This window comes from Lithobates pipiens, unplaced genomic scaffold, assembly GCF_037356315.1.
Source record: "Lithobates pipiens isolate NorthernLeopardFrog02 unplaced genomic scaffold, aLitPip1_a1.2 Scaffold_18, whole genome shotgun sequence".
In the NCBI taxonomy this organism is placed as follows: domain Eukaryota; kingdom Metazoa; phylum Chordata; class Amphibia; order Anura; family Ranidae; genus Lithobates; species Lithobates pipiens.
The window spans coordinates 220,785,263-220,803,856 of record NW_027507758.1 but is presented as its reverse complement, the minus strand read 5'-3'; the positions used below and the strand labels follow the sequence as shown (position 1 = coordinate 220,803,856).

The 18,594-nt window shown below is 43.5% G+C and overlaps 1 protein-coding gene across 2 annotated transcripts in view; it reads right to left on the bottom strand.

Moving 5' to 3' along the window:
- Nucleotides 1–15,704, bottom strand: part of FRMD1 (FERM domain containing 1) — a 115,029-nt gene extending 99,325 nt beyond the window's left edge. The window contains exon 1 of one of the 2 annotated variants that reach the window (XM_077486587.1): nucleotides 15,376–15,704. The gene's annotated coding sequence lies outside the window, so the exon portion shown is untranslated. The remainder of the gene's footprint in view (nucleotides 1–15,375) is intronic. The other variant, XM_077486585.1, reaches the window with a different exon arrangement.
- Nucleotides 15,705–18,594: the final 2,890 nt, after the last annotated feature.

Genomic DNA, 18,594 nt, shown 5'->3' with positions numbered 1-18,594 from the left:
TAAAAAAACAATGTGTTTTCTTCAAAATTGTTGCTTTTTATGTTTATAGTGCAAAAAATAAAAACCGCAGAGGCGATCAAATAGCACCAAAAGAAAGCTCTATTTGTGGGGGAAAAAAAAAAAAGGATGTAAATTTTGTTTGGGTACAACGACGTACGACCGCGCAATTGTCCGTTAAAGCAATGCAGTGGCGAATCGCAAAAAGTGCTCTGGTCAGGAAGGGGGTAAAATCTTCGGGGGCTGAAGTGATTAACCATGTTCAGTGAGTGGTCACATGCAGAAAATACTGTATGGCATGTATTCAAATAATACAAAACAATTTAGATCAAAATTTATTGGGTGCAGAACAGGTCTTGTTCTACAAAAACATAAACCAAATAAAGCAGAACCAATGCAACTTGCTCAGGCAATATGTGCAGCTTTTATAGCACAGGTTTGCAGATGAAAGACTTTGATCCAACGTTCAAAGTTACAAAGATAAGGCTTTCCATACAAGACACTGATAGCTTGTCAGCAATTACAATTACATGTGTTAAAAAAAAGACAACTTAATTTCTTTGAGCACGTCAGTAATTAAAATGTGTAGATGTACACAGCTGAGGGCTTTTTCAGATTTTCTCATCCACGACTTGCTTCAAAGATCAAAAAGACACCTGGAGTAATCTTCCTTTTGTACAATAAAGACTTTTCTCTATTATGTTACAGTCACTGTGCATGTATACAAACCCACCTTTCTGGAAAACTATTAAATCAAATCGGTAAATCCTTTAATGGTCTAATGCTTCCCAGATAAAAGTAGAAGAACAACAGAACCCATTAATACATTTTTTTGTGTAGGCCTCTAGCTTAAAGTGGAATTGAGATTACAATCCATTTCCTTCCACACAACCCCCGCACCATCCTCACCACAAAGAAATGTAAATAGAAGACCTCAGACATTATTTAGGGCAGCCATGCACTGATCGAAATTCAGCAGGGACCGGCCAAATTTCCATCAGTATGTGGCCACCCCTGCTCAACCTCTATCAAAAGCACTTGTTGGTAAATTCTGCAGCTGTCAGAATACAATGTCCCAGCAGGGGAGAATTCCTCCATCCACCTCGCTTGTGTTGAGGATGGAAACCGGTCCTGTTCCTTTAAAGCATTGGTCTCCAAACTGCGGCCCTTTGCCTGCCTTTATCCGGCCCTATTCCTTCCACAGATATCCGGCACATTTTTTCACACGGACACCAAAAATGGGGCACTATTCCCCCTACTGATAACAATAGGGCACTATTCCTCCCACCAAAACCAATGATGGGGCATTGTTTACTCTCACAGTTTACAGTCCCGCCCTCCAAAGCAAAGTAAACTGGCCCATTGGTAGGAAAGTTTGGAGACCCCTACTTTAAAGCATGAATAACAGCACAGTGCTGTGTAATTTGTCCCTTTGTACCATCTAAAATACCTGGCTAATCCTGCCATCCCCTCTGCAAACTGACCACGTTTAGCATGGCTGCTGATCCCCGATACCGTGGTCAGTTTACATGTCTCAGTCAGCCTGCTGTCTCTCCTCTCTCCCCCTCCCTGCCCGTCAGCTAGTGCCAGTGCCTACCCCTCACCTCCTGCTGATGTAATTACTGTGCTTTGTTAATGGAACCCCTTTGTTACATTTAGTTATGTTCCTCACTGTATGTGCTTTATAAAAAAATATGTAGATGTACACCACTCTGTGCTCACATGACCACTCGCCGCTTGCCTCCCAGCTGACATCAGTGGGGAGATCAGATCAGGAAAGACAGCGACGGGCAGTGACATTAGTGCCGCTCTGAAATAAAAGGTATACATCTACATATTTTTTTATAAAGGACATACAGTGGGGCACAACTTAACTTGTTAAAGCGGGAGTCCGCCGTTGTTTTTTTTTTAAAAGCCAGCAGCTACAAATACTGCAGCTGTTGACTTTTAAAATAATGACACTTACCTGCCCAGCGCGCCCGCGATGTCGGCACCCGAAGCCGATCTCGCGATCGTCTCTCGGGTGCTGCCGCCGCCATCTTGGGTATGGGAATCAGGAAGTGGAGCCTTGCGGCTTAATTTCCCGGTTCCCTACTGCGCATGCGCGAGTCGCGCTGCGCAATAAGGATGGTCCCCGCTGTCTCTGGGATCCGTGCGTTTCCCAGCAGGGAGCGGGGGACCTTCGGAAAGGGGCGTAGATTCTGCGGAAAGGGGCGTACCTTCTGCAGAATCTACGCCGGAAGTGGGTGCAGATACCTGTACTGTACAGGTACCTTCACCCCCTCCCCCCTGAAAGGTGCCAATTGTGGCGCCGGAGGGGGGGGGAGGGTTCCAATGAGCGGAAGCTCCACTTTTAGGGTGGACCTCCGCTTTAAGTAAACAAAGTGGCTTTACAACCAATTTAAAAAGGGATTGTAAACCCACAAGGTTTTTCACCTTAATGCATTGCATTAAGGTGAAAAACCTCCTGTTTGTGCAGCAGGCCCCCCAAGCCCCCCTTTTACTTACCCGAGCCCTGAAATTCCTGCAAGGGGAACAAGCACACCAGCTCCGGCCAGTGTCTCGTGTCCTGATTTTTATAGATTGATAGCAGCACAGCCATTGGCTCCCACTGCTGTCATACAAATCCAATGACGCGGGGGTGAGTCCTGCTGTCTGTGTCAACAGACGCAGCAGCAGGACTCAGGAGCACGCCCACATGGGTGTCCTGAACGCGGAAATAATAAAATAAAAATAATTTTAAAAAATTCAGCCTGCTCACTAGTGGTTTGAATGATCCATGCTGAGTAGGCGGATGGCTTGTCCATGTCCACTCATGCAGAGGAGACAGAGACACAGCCCGCTCTCCTTTATGGGTGGTCAGATGTAAATGGCCCGTCTATCCATTTATACCCATCTGTCTGTTTTTAGAAGATAGAATGGGATCGGATGTCGGCAGGTGTCAATGACATCGCGCCACTCCATAGAGAAGATTGGTGGGTCTGATTGGGTCTACCTGAAAAACAGACAAGCAGATCTAATCAGTCCACTAGTGTGAAAGGGGCCTATCGATTGACTATCAAACAAGCACAGCCCCATATGGATTGCTAAGCTGGCCTAGTTTCAACCCATTTATGGTTACCTTTAGATGGGTAATTAATGCCCATAATTCTCATGCAGGCTTCACCTACTCTTCCTCATTAATTCAAACAGAAAATGTTCACTTTGAATAATTTCTGTGCTGAAGCACACAGACACTTTTCTGTGAAATGCTTGCGTAGTCACCGTGTTCCAAGCTTCTTCATTACAATCCACCTCCCCCATCCACCTCCACCGGCCGAAAAAGGGTTAAAACCGCGCCCAACGCGCCGCTTTGCTGGCCAGTTGATTTCAATGGGTAGGAGCGGTTTAGGATCGGTGAATACACCGCTCCAAAGATGCTGCTAGCAGGACTTTTTTTTTACCGTCCTGCTAGCGCACTGCTCCAGTGTGAAAGTCCTCTGGCTTTCACACTGGAGTGGAAGGGCCGTTTTTTTTTCAGGCGCAATTTGTAGCGCTGTAGTGCCTGAAAACCACCTCAGTATGAAAGGGGCCTTAGCACAAAAGTTGCCATTTTGCTACTATTAACCACATGCCGACCGCCGGCAGTTGTTTGACGGTGGCAGAATGGCTCCCCTGCACGAATCGGCGTAGCTGTACGGTGGTTGCGTCATGAGGAGCCGATGCGCTTGCCCAGTGGCCGCGATGTTCGCCAGGCACCCACAATCGCTTGTGACAGAGCAGGAACGTGGATCTGTGTGTATAAACAAATCGCAGATTGCCGGCAATACTAGTAAAAATATATATATGATAAAAGTGATCTTGCCGTGAATCCACGGCAGAGATCACTTTCATCTTGAAGCAGACTGCCCGCTGAAGAAGAGGATATCGGGGTTATGGCAGTTAGCTGCTACAATAATAAATATATTCCTCTTCAAATTACCGACGTATGACGGTGGGCCGTCCGGAAGTGGTTAAAAAAAAAATGGGGATATTTATTATAGCATAAAAGTAAAAAATTGTGTTTTTTTGAAAATTTACACTCTTTTTGTTTATAGAGCAAAAAGTAAAACCGTAGAGGTGATCAAATAGCATCAAAAGAAAGCTCTATTTGTGGGAAAAAAGGACATCAATTTTGTTTGAGTACAACATCGCACGACCGTGCAATTGTCAGTTAAAGCGACGCAGTGCCGTACCTCAAAAAAACGGCCCATTTAGGAAGAGGGTAAATTCCTCTGGGGAAGTGGCAAAAAAGTGGTAAAAACTCAGGAGTGGTAAAAATAAAAATAAAAAATATACAAAAAAAAAAAAAAAAGGGAAAAACGGGGACAGAAAAAAACCCTTTTGTTGGGTATTTTTAGTTATTTCTTTACTACATTATGGGGTATTGGTTAGTAATCATGTTCATACATGTGGCCAGGGCCGTCTTTAATATTGATTGGACCCCGGGCAAAAAAAATTTTGGGGGCCCCTCCCATGCAATTTCACTCTCCACCTGCTCGGAGACATACAATAAATAGAAGCTGGACTTAAAATCAGTTTACTGTATCAGGTCAGGCAGCAATTGTGATTGGTTGCCAGAGGTTATAGCATATCATTACTGCTTACTGACTGGTTGCTAGAAGTTACATCACACATTACGGCTCACTGATTAGTTGCTAGAGGTTACAGCAAATGATTTCTGCTTGTTAGTTGCTAGAGATTACTGTACAGTAATACTGCTCACTGATTGCTAAAGGGAATGATATACATATGAATCCCACTTTTATTTACATATCAATGCAGATGGCCACAGCTATTTGCTTAGTAATGCCGCTGCTATTTACATATGAATGCCAGTTATTTACATGTAAACACAGGGTCTGCAGGCGAGTCATCTGTGCACAACAACAGGGCTAAAACTTCAAGGGACAATGAAATTTAAACTGGCATATAAGTATGAGGCAGCTGCTTTGGGCCCCACGACAATGACAGGGCCCAGGGCAGCTGCCCCTTTTGCCCTGCCTTAAAGACGGCCCTGCATGTGGCCCTGAAAAATTTACAAATCCCCACCCCCCCAATAATAAACATAAAAAACACACACCAACGTGAATGTTTCCTTCCTGGGTTTTTGGGGTGTATTTCGTTTTTAAATTCCCTTTCTCACGTTCGTGTTCTAGTGCATAAGATTAACGTGTGTTATGTCACACACTAACCTGCATTGCATTAGAAAGGAACCAACCTGTGAACGTTTGCTATGTTGTTGGGAACATTTTGAAATGTTAAGTGTATCCAAGCATAAAGTTGAAAATCTTACACTTTGGGGGTTATTTATGAAAGGCAACGCCACTTTGCACTGAAAGTGCACTTGGAAGTGCGGTCACTCTAAATCTGAGGGATAGATCTGAAATGGGTGGAAGCTCTGCTGATTTTATCATCCAATCATGTGCAAGCTAAAATGCTGTTTTTTTTATTATCCTTGCATGTCCCCCTCGGATCTACAGCGACTTTACTTCCAAGTGCACTTGCAGTGCAAAGTGGATTTTACCTTTAGTAAATAACCCCCAAAGTGTAAGATTTTCAACTTTATGCTTGGATACACTTAACATTTCAAAATTTGTCTTCTGACTACTCCCTTGTCCTCTGCCTGCATTTTTATCAGCATAGCTTCCAGAGTTCAGCTTTTCTTTAGGGCAGCCCAGTGAAGCTAATGGGCTGCCAGCAGACCAGAATGGACACACAAATTGATGCATTGTATTCTTTTCCTCCAACACAGCACACTACAATACATAGTAGTACATTACCATGCCTTGTGGTGTGCTACAACGCATGTACATCAGAGCTGCACTGCCTTTGTGCACTGGGGTGTCCTTCAAAACAAATGGTGCCAGAGCATGAAACATGCATTAACAGGAGTTAAAGTGGTTGTATACCCACATTTTTAACTTTTACCTACAGGAAAGCCTATAATAAGGCTTACCTGTAGGTAAAAAAAATATCTCCTAAACCTGTACGGTTTAGGAGATATTCCCCTCGGTATGCGCCGCTGACTGCAGCGGCGCATGCGCACAAGGGGTTTCTCGCCGTCAAAATCCGGCAGCAGCCGAGCGGCCGGACTGAAATCTCCCGCGCGCATGCGCGGGAGTGACGATATCCGGTAGAAACGCAGAGGGAGCATGTCAGCTCCCTCGGCGTGGATCGGGCCAGATGTCGGGGCCTCGTTCTAAGGTAAGTATTTCATAATGAGCTAGTATGCGGTGCATACTAGCCCATTATGCCTTTTGCTTTGCAGGTTTAAAAAAAAAAAAAAAATATGTGCGGGTTTACTACCGCTTTAAAGTAATATACATTGATCACAACAAACCACAGAGAAGCATAAAAAAAAAAAAGTGTATGTGAAGTGTGTAAAGAGTAAAGCTTTACAACATTTTTATTTATTTATTTTTAGGAGTCTATTATTATAAAAGATTTATTTAGCTCCAACAGTTTGCGCAACGCTTTACAACATGAGGGCAGACAGTAGTGACAATACAATACAATACAAGAGGACTCAGATCCCTGCTCGTTGGAGCTTACAAGTCTAAATAGCAACCCGAAACACTGAATGGGACAGTACACTTTTGTTTTTTTCATTTTTGGCAGATTTTTCTGTTATATATGTTAGGAAACAACAGACAAAAGCACTACAATGTACTGTCTCTTAAACATTGTCATGGTGCTATTTTTTCCCCCCATTGTCCAAACTAAAAACAAACTGAAACCAGACAGTTTCACTCATGCCTACTGACCTCTCCTTTTGGGAATGTTAAGGGTCTGACCGGCATGCCGAGTAGTCGCTGACCCAGAAGTAAGGAATTGGGAGGCTTTTGTGATACTCACTTACAGCAAGCTTGTTCTGGATCTGGGACTCAAAAATATTGCAGCCACACACAGCCAGGCAAATAGTACTTTTCAGAAGGTGGCAGATGCCACTCTTTATGAAATGCCTAAAACGTCCCCTCCTAACTCATTTACACTATTGTAGCACAAGGACAGGCCTTGTACACATGTGCATTTTTGCACGTTTTTTCCATGCACAGCTGCACATGGAGCAGCATGTTCATACATATATATATATATATATATTATATATATACACATACACACACACACATACACACACAGCTTAGTAGGTAAACCGGCCAGGCTTGTTCTGTCAGCTTTATATGTGTAGCCTTACAGCAATGAATGGTTAAATCATTTCTGAAGTCTGTTATTGCCTCACGTTTTCTTGATATTAATAGTTGGATTACCTGTCTGTTTACTGCAGCAGTGTCTGTTGTCTTTGGTATACATATTTTTTTTTTCTAAATTACATAAAATGTAGTATCTGTGCATAGAGAAGACCATATGCTCAAGTCACAAAAAGCTTTAAAACACAATGGTAAGCATCTTTCTAAACGAGGTTACCATAATTTTCAGACATCATTGGCTCTTGGCTTTTAAAGTAAGGCTCCTTAACCTGGTGTGTGAGCTTTGTGACTTGAGCCAAACCTTATATTTTGGAGGAACATAAAGACCAATTGTTTAACATTTGTTTATTTTGGTAGGTAAAAAGGTCTTAGGTTATGTTACTTACATTAAACAATGACAGAAAACAATTTACTTCAGTTTGTTTTTCTAAATTTTATCCCCTAGGTAAAATTTATAAAATATATAGTATTTATTTTGCTACAAAATATAAAATTCTTGTGTTCAGTTCACAAAGCTTTAAGGCCCCTTTCACACTGACGTCCCGTTCAGGCCCGCCTGTCAGTTTTTCAGGCGGACCTGAACGGGTGCTCCATAGAGCTCTATGGAGCGTCGGATGTCAGCGGTGACATGTCCGCTGACATCCGACCCGCTCCGATCCGAAAAAGTGTGACGGAGGAAAAAGCTATTTTTCCATCCGTCTGCGGATCGGATCGGGTGACGACGGGCACTGCGGTCCGTCGTCATCCGATCTCCCATAGGGGAGAGCGGCGCTGTGACAGGTCCGTCCCTGCGCAGTGTGCAGAGATGGACCTGTCATCTCCCTGCTCAGCGGGGATCGGCGGAGTGATCCCCGCTGAGCAAACGGATATCCACGGGGCGGATCAGAACTGATCCGCCCCGTGTGAAAGGACCCTAAAGTGGTACTAAAGTCTTAATTTTTTTCTTTAAAAATAACAAACACAACATACAGTACTTACCTGCACTTTGCAGTGGTTTTGCACAGAGCAGACCAGATTTTCCTCTTCTCAGGTCCCCCACTGGTGCTCCTGGCTGCTGTTTCAGCCAATGAGGAGGGAGAGTCCTGGGCAGCCGAGACTGTCCATGCAACATCGCTGGATCAAGATGGGCTCTAGTAAGTATTAGGTGGGCTGGAGGAGGGCTGCTACACACATAGAATGCATTAAGATAAAAACCCTTCTGATTTTACAACCACTTTAAAGTGATTGTAAAGTCTCCCTCCCTCCCCCCCCCCCCCCCCTCTAAAAATAACAAACATGTTACACTTAGCTGCTTGGTGCATTGGTTTTGCACAGAGCAGCTTGGGTCCCTCTTTGACCCTCCTGGCCCCTCCCTCCTGTCGAGTGCCCCCATCTCAAGATGCTTGCGATGGGGGCACCCGAGCCGAGTCACAGCTCCCTTTGTCCATTCAGACACTGAGCTCCGTTTTGACCCTGTCCTCTCTCGCTCTCCTGATTGGCTAACTGACTTTGGTTGACAGCACCAGGAGCCAATGGTGTTGCTAACGTGTCTCAGCCAATCAGGACGAGAGTCCCAAATGGTTTAGGCACTCGTGGACATCGCTGGCGAGAGGTGGACGGCTTAAGTATTAGGGGGTGCTGGAGTGGTAAAAATTTTTATCCTTATGCAAAGAATGCATTAAGATATAAAACCTTTTGACTACCCCTTTAACCAAAGCCCCGTACACACACAGGTGAAATTCAATAAAAAAATGGCAGACATTCAGCCTGTCTGCTTGCCAGAAGCCGGCCATTTATTTTTACATTGTCACTTAAAAGTTACCAATTTTAATTTTATTTTTTTATTGCTGTCACAAAGAATGTAAACATCCCTTGTGACGGTAATAAGAGGTGACAGGTACTCTTTATGGAGGGATCGGGGATCTAAAAGACTCTAAATCCCTCCTTTGCACTTCACAGTATTCAGATCGCTAAAAACGGTGATTCTGAGTACTGTCTTTTTCTTATTTTATTTTTATTTATTTTTTAAACGGCGCCATTGGCAGTCGAGTAAACCAAAAGTTATGTTGTGACATAGCTTCCGCGTTTAGAGAAAGACTCGAACAAAGCCATTTCCGGCTTCCTTCCAGTCTTACTCTAGCTGGCAGAAGTCTAGAGGCGATTCAGTTCGCATTGTGCGCTATATAAGTATTTCATTCATTCAGAAGTGCCGGATCACGTTTCAGGTCTCCCAGTGGATGCATGCGCACAGGAGCCGCCACTAATGGCATATCACCGTTAGCAGCGGCATACTCAGTGCCCCTGCGTGCCGCTGTCTATGGCGCATGCGCCGTAGACAGCGGTGCCTGTCTTTTTGTAAATATCTCCTAAACCTACAAGGTTTAGGAGATATTTCTTGGACATACAGGTAAGCCTTAATCTAGGCTTACCTGTAAGTCAAAGTGGTTTGTAAGGGTTTACAACCACTTTAAAGTTCCCCGGACAAGGGGGAGGGGCTGTATACAACGGCACGCCATGGGGGAAAACACAGCTATTGAAATGAAAGCTGCTATGTTCCCCGGCACTCTGATCAACCAGGCGGCAGCTCCTCACAGGTGGGCTGCATTGTGCATTTTAATAAATCTGCACAAAATGTCAACAATTCTGTGTTGTTCATGAGGGAAAAAAAATGAACTTAAAATGATTTTCTATTAATTATATATATATATATATATATATATATATATATATATATATATATATATATATATATATATATCACACACACACACACAGTGCCTTGCGAAAGTATTCGGCCCCCTTGAACTTTTCAACCTTTTGCCACATTTCAGGCTTCAAACATAAAGATATAAAATTTTAATTTTTTGTGAAGAATCACCAACAAGTGGGACACAATTGTGAAGTGGAACAAAATCTATTTGGGCGGCACAGTGGTGTAGTGGTTAGCACTCTCGCCTAGCAGTAAAAAAGGTCACTGGTTCAAATCCCAACCATGACACTACCTGCCTGGAGTTTGCATGTTCTCCCTGTGCCTGTGTGGGTTTCCTCCGGGTACTCTGGTTTCCTCCCACACTCCAAAGACATGCAGGTAGGTTAATTGGCTTCTGTCTAAAATTGGCCCTAGTATACAACTGGAGATCTTGGATTGTGGCTCCTTGAGGGTAGGGACCAATGTGAGTGTGCAATGTAAAAGGGATAGGCACAATTGTAGACACTCACTCAGGTTGAACTGGATGGACTGATGTCTTTATTCAACCTTACTAACTATGTAACTATGTAACTATTGGATTTTTGAAACTTTTTTAACTAATAAAAAAAATGAAAAGTGGGGCGTGCAAAATTATTCGGCCCCCTTGCGTTAATACTTTGTAGAGCCACCTTTTGCTGCGATTACAGCTGCAAGTCGCTTGGGGTATGTCTCTATCAGTTTTGCACATCGAGAGACTGAAATTCTTGCCCATTCTTCCTTGCAAAACGGCTCAAGCTCAGTGAGGTTGGATGGAGAGCGTTTGTGAACAGCGTTTTCAGCTCTTTCCACAGATTCTCGATTGGATTCAGGTCTGGACTTTGACTTGGCCATTCTAACACCTGGATACGTTTATTTGTGAACCATTCCTTTGTAGATTTTGCTGTATGTTTGGGATCATTGTCTTGTTGGAAGATAAATCTCCGTCCCAGTTTCAGGTCTTTTGCAGACTCCAACAGGTTTTCATCCAGAATGGTCCTGTATTTGGCTGCATCCATCTTCCCCTCAATTTTAACCATCTTCCCTGCCCCTGCTGAAGAAAAGCAGGCCCAAACCATGATGCTGCCACCACCATGTTTGACAGTGGGGATGGTATGTTGAGGGTGATGAGCTGTGTTGCTTTTACGCCAAACAAATCGTTTTGCATTGTGCATCTTCTTCCACATGTTTGGTGTGTCTCCCAGGTGGCTTGTGGCAAACTTTAGACGAGACTTTTTATGGATATCTTTGAGAAATGGCTTTCTTCTTGCTTCCATAAAGGCCAGATTTGTGCAGTGTACGACTGATTGTTGTCCTATGGACAGACTCTCCCACCTCAGCTGTAGTTCTCTGTAGTTCATCCAGAGTGATCATGGGCCTCTTGGCTGCATCTCTGATAAGTCTTCTCCATTTTCAGTGGTCTGATACTCCTTCCATTTCAAAATGATCGCTTGCACAGTGCTCCTTGGGATGTTTAAAGCTTGGGAAATCTTTTTGTATCCAAATCCAGCTTTAAACTTCTCCACAACAGTATTACGGACCTGCCTGGTGTGTTCCTTGGTCTTCATGATGCTCTCTGCGCTTTCAACAGAACCCTGAGACTATCACAGAGCAGGTGCATTTATACAGAGACTTGATTACACACAGGTGGATTCTATTTATCACCATCAGTCATTTAGGACAACATTGGATCATTCAGAGATCCTCGCTGAACTTCTGGAGTGAGTTTGCTGCACTGAAAGTAAAGGCGCCGAATAATTTTGCACACACCACTTTTCAGTTTTTTATTTGCTAAAAAAGTTTAAATTATCCAATAGATTTCGTTCCACTTCACAATTGTGTCCCACTTGTTGGTGATTCTTCACAAAAAATTAAAATTTTATATCTTTATGTTTGAAGCCTGAAATGTGGCAAAAGGTTGAAAAGTTCAAAGGGGGCCGAATACTTTCGCAAGGCCCTGTATATACATTTATTTTTTATTTATTTTTTTGGGGAGGGGTTCTAAGCACTTTTCTATTAAAAAAAAAAAAAAAAAATGGATTCTACCTTGCAAGCAACAAATGTCAGAAATAGGCTTAGTCATGAAAGGGATTATGCAGGATCTTTTTACTGGCGAGTAATCTCACTATAGCTGTGTGCAGAAAATAAATCAGATCATGCGTTTAACAAAATCTTGTAGCACTGAATGCACAGTATATAACATACTGTATAACAATAATAATATAATCTCCACAGGTATACAACCAATTTCCTATCTCTGTCACATTGTAACAACTAGAGTGTATATATTTCTGCACACTAGTCCATGTAACATTTATGTTGACATCTCAACACATCCTTACCAGCATTTGTAATTATTTAAAAACATTTCAAACAATTCTAAAATATTATGAATAAAATGTTGCATTCTCCACAAAAAAAAGGAATGAGACCAGCATTTCCTCTGAAATATAACAGCATTCACGCTTGGGTGTATTCAGGAGCCTTTTTGGGTCTACTGGAGCTTATTTGGGGCAGGATAATGCAATTTTGGCCCCCCAGACCTTACTTTTGGGAGCACCTGAAAAGCGCACGCTTCCATTAGCCTGCATTGACTCCTAAGCAAAGAATTTGCCTAACAAATTTGAATCTATTATTTTGGGTGTTTTACAAGCACGTGTATCGAGCTTCAGAGTTTGTTTCCTGGGCTGGGCAAAGGGAGCAGTTCTAGAGAAGAAGAAGAAGAGTGTACAGGCACACCCATTAAAGTCTATGGGGGCAAAAACACAAAAAAAAAGGAAGAGGAAAGAAGCTCATGGAGCCTTTTGATCATAGGGCATCTGATCATACAAGTGTGAGCGGCCATAATTAGAAAGAATGGGATTCTGTGTGTTTATGTGTAGCCAAGCATAGGAAACAAGCTGAAACAAGTGGGGGCTCGAAGTCTATGGAGCCAAACACACTCAATTCTGCCTGAGATTTTTTTTTTTTTCTTTTTTGAGCAACAGGTGGCATAGGAGCTCCAAGTGGTTGAGTGCTCAGATGTGTACGGGCACCATGTAAAACAATACGAGTCTGGATGATGAGCATTGTTGCACGACAAGGCGTTCTGGTGTGAATGGGGCCTGTATGCACAATCCAACAGTAGAAGCACCAAACACCATCCACAGGCACGGGCCAATCAATCTAGTACAGTGAGCAGTGCTCAGCGAAGGACTCTGGAGATATTGACACAGGTATACCTGTTCAATTGCTTGGTAACACAAAATTGCTAATCAGCCAAATTGCATGGCAGTAACTCAATGCATCTAGACATGGTTAAGACAACTTGCTGAAGTTCAAATTGAGCATCAGATCAGGGGATTTAAGGAAGTTTGAGCGTGGTATGGTTGTTGGTGCCAGACGGACTGGTCTGAGTATTTCAAAAACTGCTGATCTACTGGGATGTTCATGCACATTCATCTTTACAGAGAATCGGCAAAAAAAGAGAAAATATCCAGTGAGTGGCAGTTGTATGGATAAAAATGCCTTGTTGATGTCAGAGGAGAATGGGCAGACTGGTTTGAGGTGATAGGAAGGTGACAGTAACTCAAATAACCACCTGTTACAACTAAGGTATGCAGAATACCATCTCTGAATGCACAACACATCAAACCTTGAAGCAGATTGGGCTACAGCAGCAGAAGACCACACCAGGTGTCACTACTGTCAGTTAAGAACAAGTAAGTGATTGGACAATAGAAGATTGGAATAAAGTTGCCTGGTCTGAGGAGTCTCGATTTCAGCTGTGACATTCAGATGGTTAGGTCAGCGTTTGGCGCAAACAACATGAAAGCATGGATTCATCCTGCCTTCTATCAGCGGCCAGGCTTGTGGTGGTGATGTAATGGTGCGGAGGATATTTTCTTGGCTCACTTTGGGCACCTTAGTATCAATTGAGCATCGCTTAAACGCCATGGCCTACCTGAGTGTTGTTGCAGACCCCGTTCATCCCTTTATGACTACAGTGTACCTATCTTCTGATGGCTCCCTCCAGCAGGATAATGCACCATGTCACAGAGCTCAAATCATCTCATCACTGGTTTCTTGCACAGGACAATGAGGTGACTGTACTCCAATGACCTCCACAGTCACCAGATCTCAAAACAATAGAGCACCTTTAGGATGTGGTGGAGTTAGCATCATGGATGTGCAGCAACTATGTGATGCTATCATGTCGCTATGGACCAAAATCTCGGAGGAATGTTTCCAACACATTATTGAATCTATGCCACAAAGAATGAAGCTGGGTTCACACCACAGCACGGAGTGGTTCACAGCAGGGATCCGGTGCGCCCCTGTTCATCATTTCAACCTGAATTTTTGGCTGACTTTGGACCTGAAACAGAGACAAAGACGCATAGACTCCTGTGCAATTCGCACCGGAGCCACTCTGGAGATGTGTGAACCGGCTCCATAGAAAGCTGGTCACAATCTCCAGAAATGTGAATTGGATGCGGTGCAAATCCGCATTCAATTCGCAATAGTGTGAACTCAGCCTAAAGGCAGTTCTGAAGGTAAAAGGAAGTCTAACCCGATACTAGCAAGGTGAACCGAATAAGGTGGCCAGTGAGTGTGAGAATATATAGAAATCATAATAATAATATTAGCAGGGACTTTTTTTTTCTTTAAACCAACATGAAACACACAGCATTTTTGGCTTTACAGACTTCAAAAATGCATGTACGTGCATTTTGGTGCGTTTTCCTGTATAATAACAGACACTTCCTTTTCCAGACAACATTGACGCTTCCCCAAAAATGCAAAAGGTATTAAAAAGCATGCATGACAATACAAAAACATGCCAGAAAACACATCACCCACACATAATCTCATCAATTGAAAATCGCGTTCATGAAGAAAGTATCTTGGCACTGCCATCATCATCGTGCAGCACAATCAACAATTACACATTCCCCACGACTGTCTCAGTTTGTATGAATCCAATTTAAATTGAGCCTAAATTAATGGAAAGGGAAGATATGGATATCCGATTGTTTGCAGATTTATTTGTTTTGATGGAATCTCGCATATATTAGAAAAAATAATTGAAGCCCCATGCTTAAAAAACGATTCAATCTGCAAACAATGGAATATCCATAACTTCCCATTCAATCAATTTAGGTTCAATTTAAATTGGATCATACACTATACAATCTGATTATACAATCTCCTTTAGATCTACCATAATCTATGTAATGCAAGCTCCTGCCTGATTGGATAGATAGGTGTGTCCTCCTATTATATAGTTTTGATAAATGTAGAGGAGATTGTATAGTACGTCCACCCTTAGAGTTGTATTATGACATGCTATCCAATCACTCCCCGGCTCTTGCAGTACTGAGTGGATGACAGATGTAAATCAGACCATACGGTCAGTGTTAGTCCCCCGACTCTAATGAACGATACTATAAGCAGAGCACTTACCACAGTAGTGTAGACAGGTAGTTTCCCGAGTCATAGCACGCTGTGTCCTCTGATCCCGGAGCATCTACACTCCGCACAGCTCCGCTCATCCCAACTTCTCTCTAGATGGGACAACACACACCTCACCGTCAGGACATCCCATTCCCTCTGTGGGGGGGATGTATGTCTTCCATATCGCTTCACAGATTTAACTGCTCTCAGTCAGACCCACTATAATTATTAAACTAGTACTCACTACAAACAAGTCGTTTTGTGTTTAGTAGGAGTGTATATGACCGCTCCTGTTCACTTGTCTCCCCCCACTGCTGGGGGGTAGATGAGCCGACCCGGACCGGCAGCTTGTAAACACATTAGAAGGGGAGGACTCTGAGCTGTTGTATCAATGGAACCACGTGCAGTGGGCGGGGCATAGTATTACGGCCTCGTGCGGTCATTGGCGGAGAGGAATCCTACTGGACTTTCCTTATCTTTAGTCTCTGTCCAGTCCGCTATGTGTGGTGCATGGAGTAGACAGTGTGCATGAGGAGATGTATTACTAAAGAGATGTATATCTGAGGGGGAGATGGAGATGTATAACTGAGGGGGAGATGTATACCTGAAGAGGAGATGTATATCTGAGGGAGGATGTATACCTGAGGGGGAGATGTATACCTGAAGGGGGGGGGGGGGGGTGTATACCTGAAGAGGAGATGTATACCTGGGGGGGGGGGGGGTGTATACGTGAAGAGGAGATGTATACCTGGGGGGGGGGGGGGTGTATACCTGAAGAGGAGATGTATACCTGGGGGGGGTTGGTGTATACCTGAAGAGGAGATGTATATCTGAGGGGGGATGTATATCTGAAGAGGAGATGTATACCTGAAGAGGAGAGTACAATTGTGCTCATAAGTTTACATACCCCGGCAGAACTTATGATTTCTTGGACTTTTTTCAGAGAATATGAATAACACAAAAACTGTTCTTTCACTCATGGTTAGTGTTTGACTGAAGCCATTTATTATCAATCAACTGTGTTTATTTTTTTAAAATCATAATGGCAACAGAAACTACCCAAATTGCCTTGATCTAAATTTTACATACCCTGGTGATTTTGGCCTGATAACATGCACACAAGTTGACACAAAGGGGTTTGAACGGCTATTAAAGGTAACCATCCTCACCTGTGATCTGTTTGCTTGTAATTAGTGGTTAGTCGCCAGAAGAAAGCCATTGCTACACAAATGCCACAAAGTATCCCTCTTACAATATGCCAGACAGCACAGAGACAACCTCCAAACCCTCTGTCACAAAGCCATTTGGAGTGGTGAGGCCAAAATTAAGCTCTTTGGCCACAACCAGAAACGCTTCATTTGGAGAGGAGTCAACAAGTCTCTTTGAAGAAAGGTACACCATTCCTACTTTGAAACACAGAGGTGGACCACTGATGTTTTGGGGATGTGTGAGCTACAAAGCTACAGAAAATTTGGTGAAAATTGATGGCAAGATGAATGCAGTATGTTATCAAAAAATACTGGAGGAACATTTGTATTCATTAGCCAGGAAGCTGTGCAAGGGACATACTTGGGTATTCCAACATGACAATGATCCAGAACAAGTCAATCTCATTGGCTACAGCAGAATAAAGTGAAGGTTCAGGAGTGGCCATCTCAGTCTCCTGACCTCAATATCATTGAGCCACTCTGGGGAGATCGCAAACATGCAGTTCATGGAAGACAGCCCAAGAACTGGAGGCTTTTTACCAAGAGGAATGGACAGCTTTACTATCTGAGAAAATAAAGAGCCTCATCCACAAATGCCACAAAATACTTCAAGCTGTCATTGATGTTAAAGGGGGCAATTTAACTGGGGTTTGTAAACTTTCGATCAGGGTCATTTGGGTAGTTTCTGTTGTGATTATGATTTAAAAAGAGTAAATGCAGTTGATTGATAATACATAGTTTCAGCCAAACATAGAGAATATCATTCATATTCTCAGAAAAATGGCCAAGAAATCAAATTCTGCCAGGGTATGTAAACGTATGATCACAACTGTATACCCGAGGGCGAGGTGTATACCCGAGGAGGGGTGTATACCTGAGGAGGAGGTGTATACCTGAGGGGGAGGTTTATACCCGAGGGGGAGATGTATACCCGAGGGGAGATGTATATGTACGCGCTATATGTTTTTGAAATTTAATGTTTAATCTAAACCGCAGTTTGGGTTTGATTACTCCAAATTTTGACCTCAGCATTAGAGATGGACGAACTTCCGACGGGATGTTTCGCGAACGTGGCCGATAGTTCGCGAACCGTAACGTTCGTGGCGGGGCCCCATTGACTTCAATGGGAGGCGAACTTTGCAAACCTACAGGTCAAATTTGCAGCCACAAAATAATTACTAGCTGTGCAAACATAGTCCCACCACATGGCCAATGACATAACACATGTATGAGGTGAATCTGGGATCGACAACTACAAGCATTCTTTTTTTATATGGGAAAATGTTGTGACAATTCAGGACTGTGGAGCGCATGAAGGCAATGGAGGAGAGGGAAGGTCAGGGTAGGCAAAGAAGAGGGTGCAGGGGATGATCACCAGCAGCGTGACATACAGCAATGACACCTGCACCGTGATAGAGTCATCTGACACCAGCACCGTGATAGAGAGCACTGACATCAGCAGCGTGACATACAGCAATGACACCTGCACCGTGATAGAGTGATCTGACACCAGCACCGTGATAGAGAGCACTGACATCAGCAGCGTGACATAAAGCACTAACACCAGCACCGTGATATACAGCACTGACAGCAGCACTGTGATAGAGAGCACTGACATCAGCAGCGTGACATACAGCAATGACACCTGCACCGTGATAGAGTGATCTGACACCAGCACCGTGATAGAGAGCACTGACATCAGCAGCGTGACATAAAGCACTCACACCAGCACCGTGATATACAGCACTCCAAAGACATGCAGGTAGGTTAATTGGCTTCTGTCCAAAATTGGCCCTAGTATATGAACAGGGACCTTGGATTGTGGGCTCCTTAAGGGTAGGGACCAATGTGAGTGTGCAATGTACAGGGATAGGGACAATTGTAGACACTCACTCAGGTTGAACTGGATGGACTGGTGTCTTTATTCAACCTTACTAACTATGAACTATGAGCACTGACAGCAGCACCGTGATAGAGAGCACTGACATCAGCAGCGTGACATACAGCAATGACACCTGCA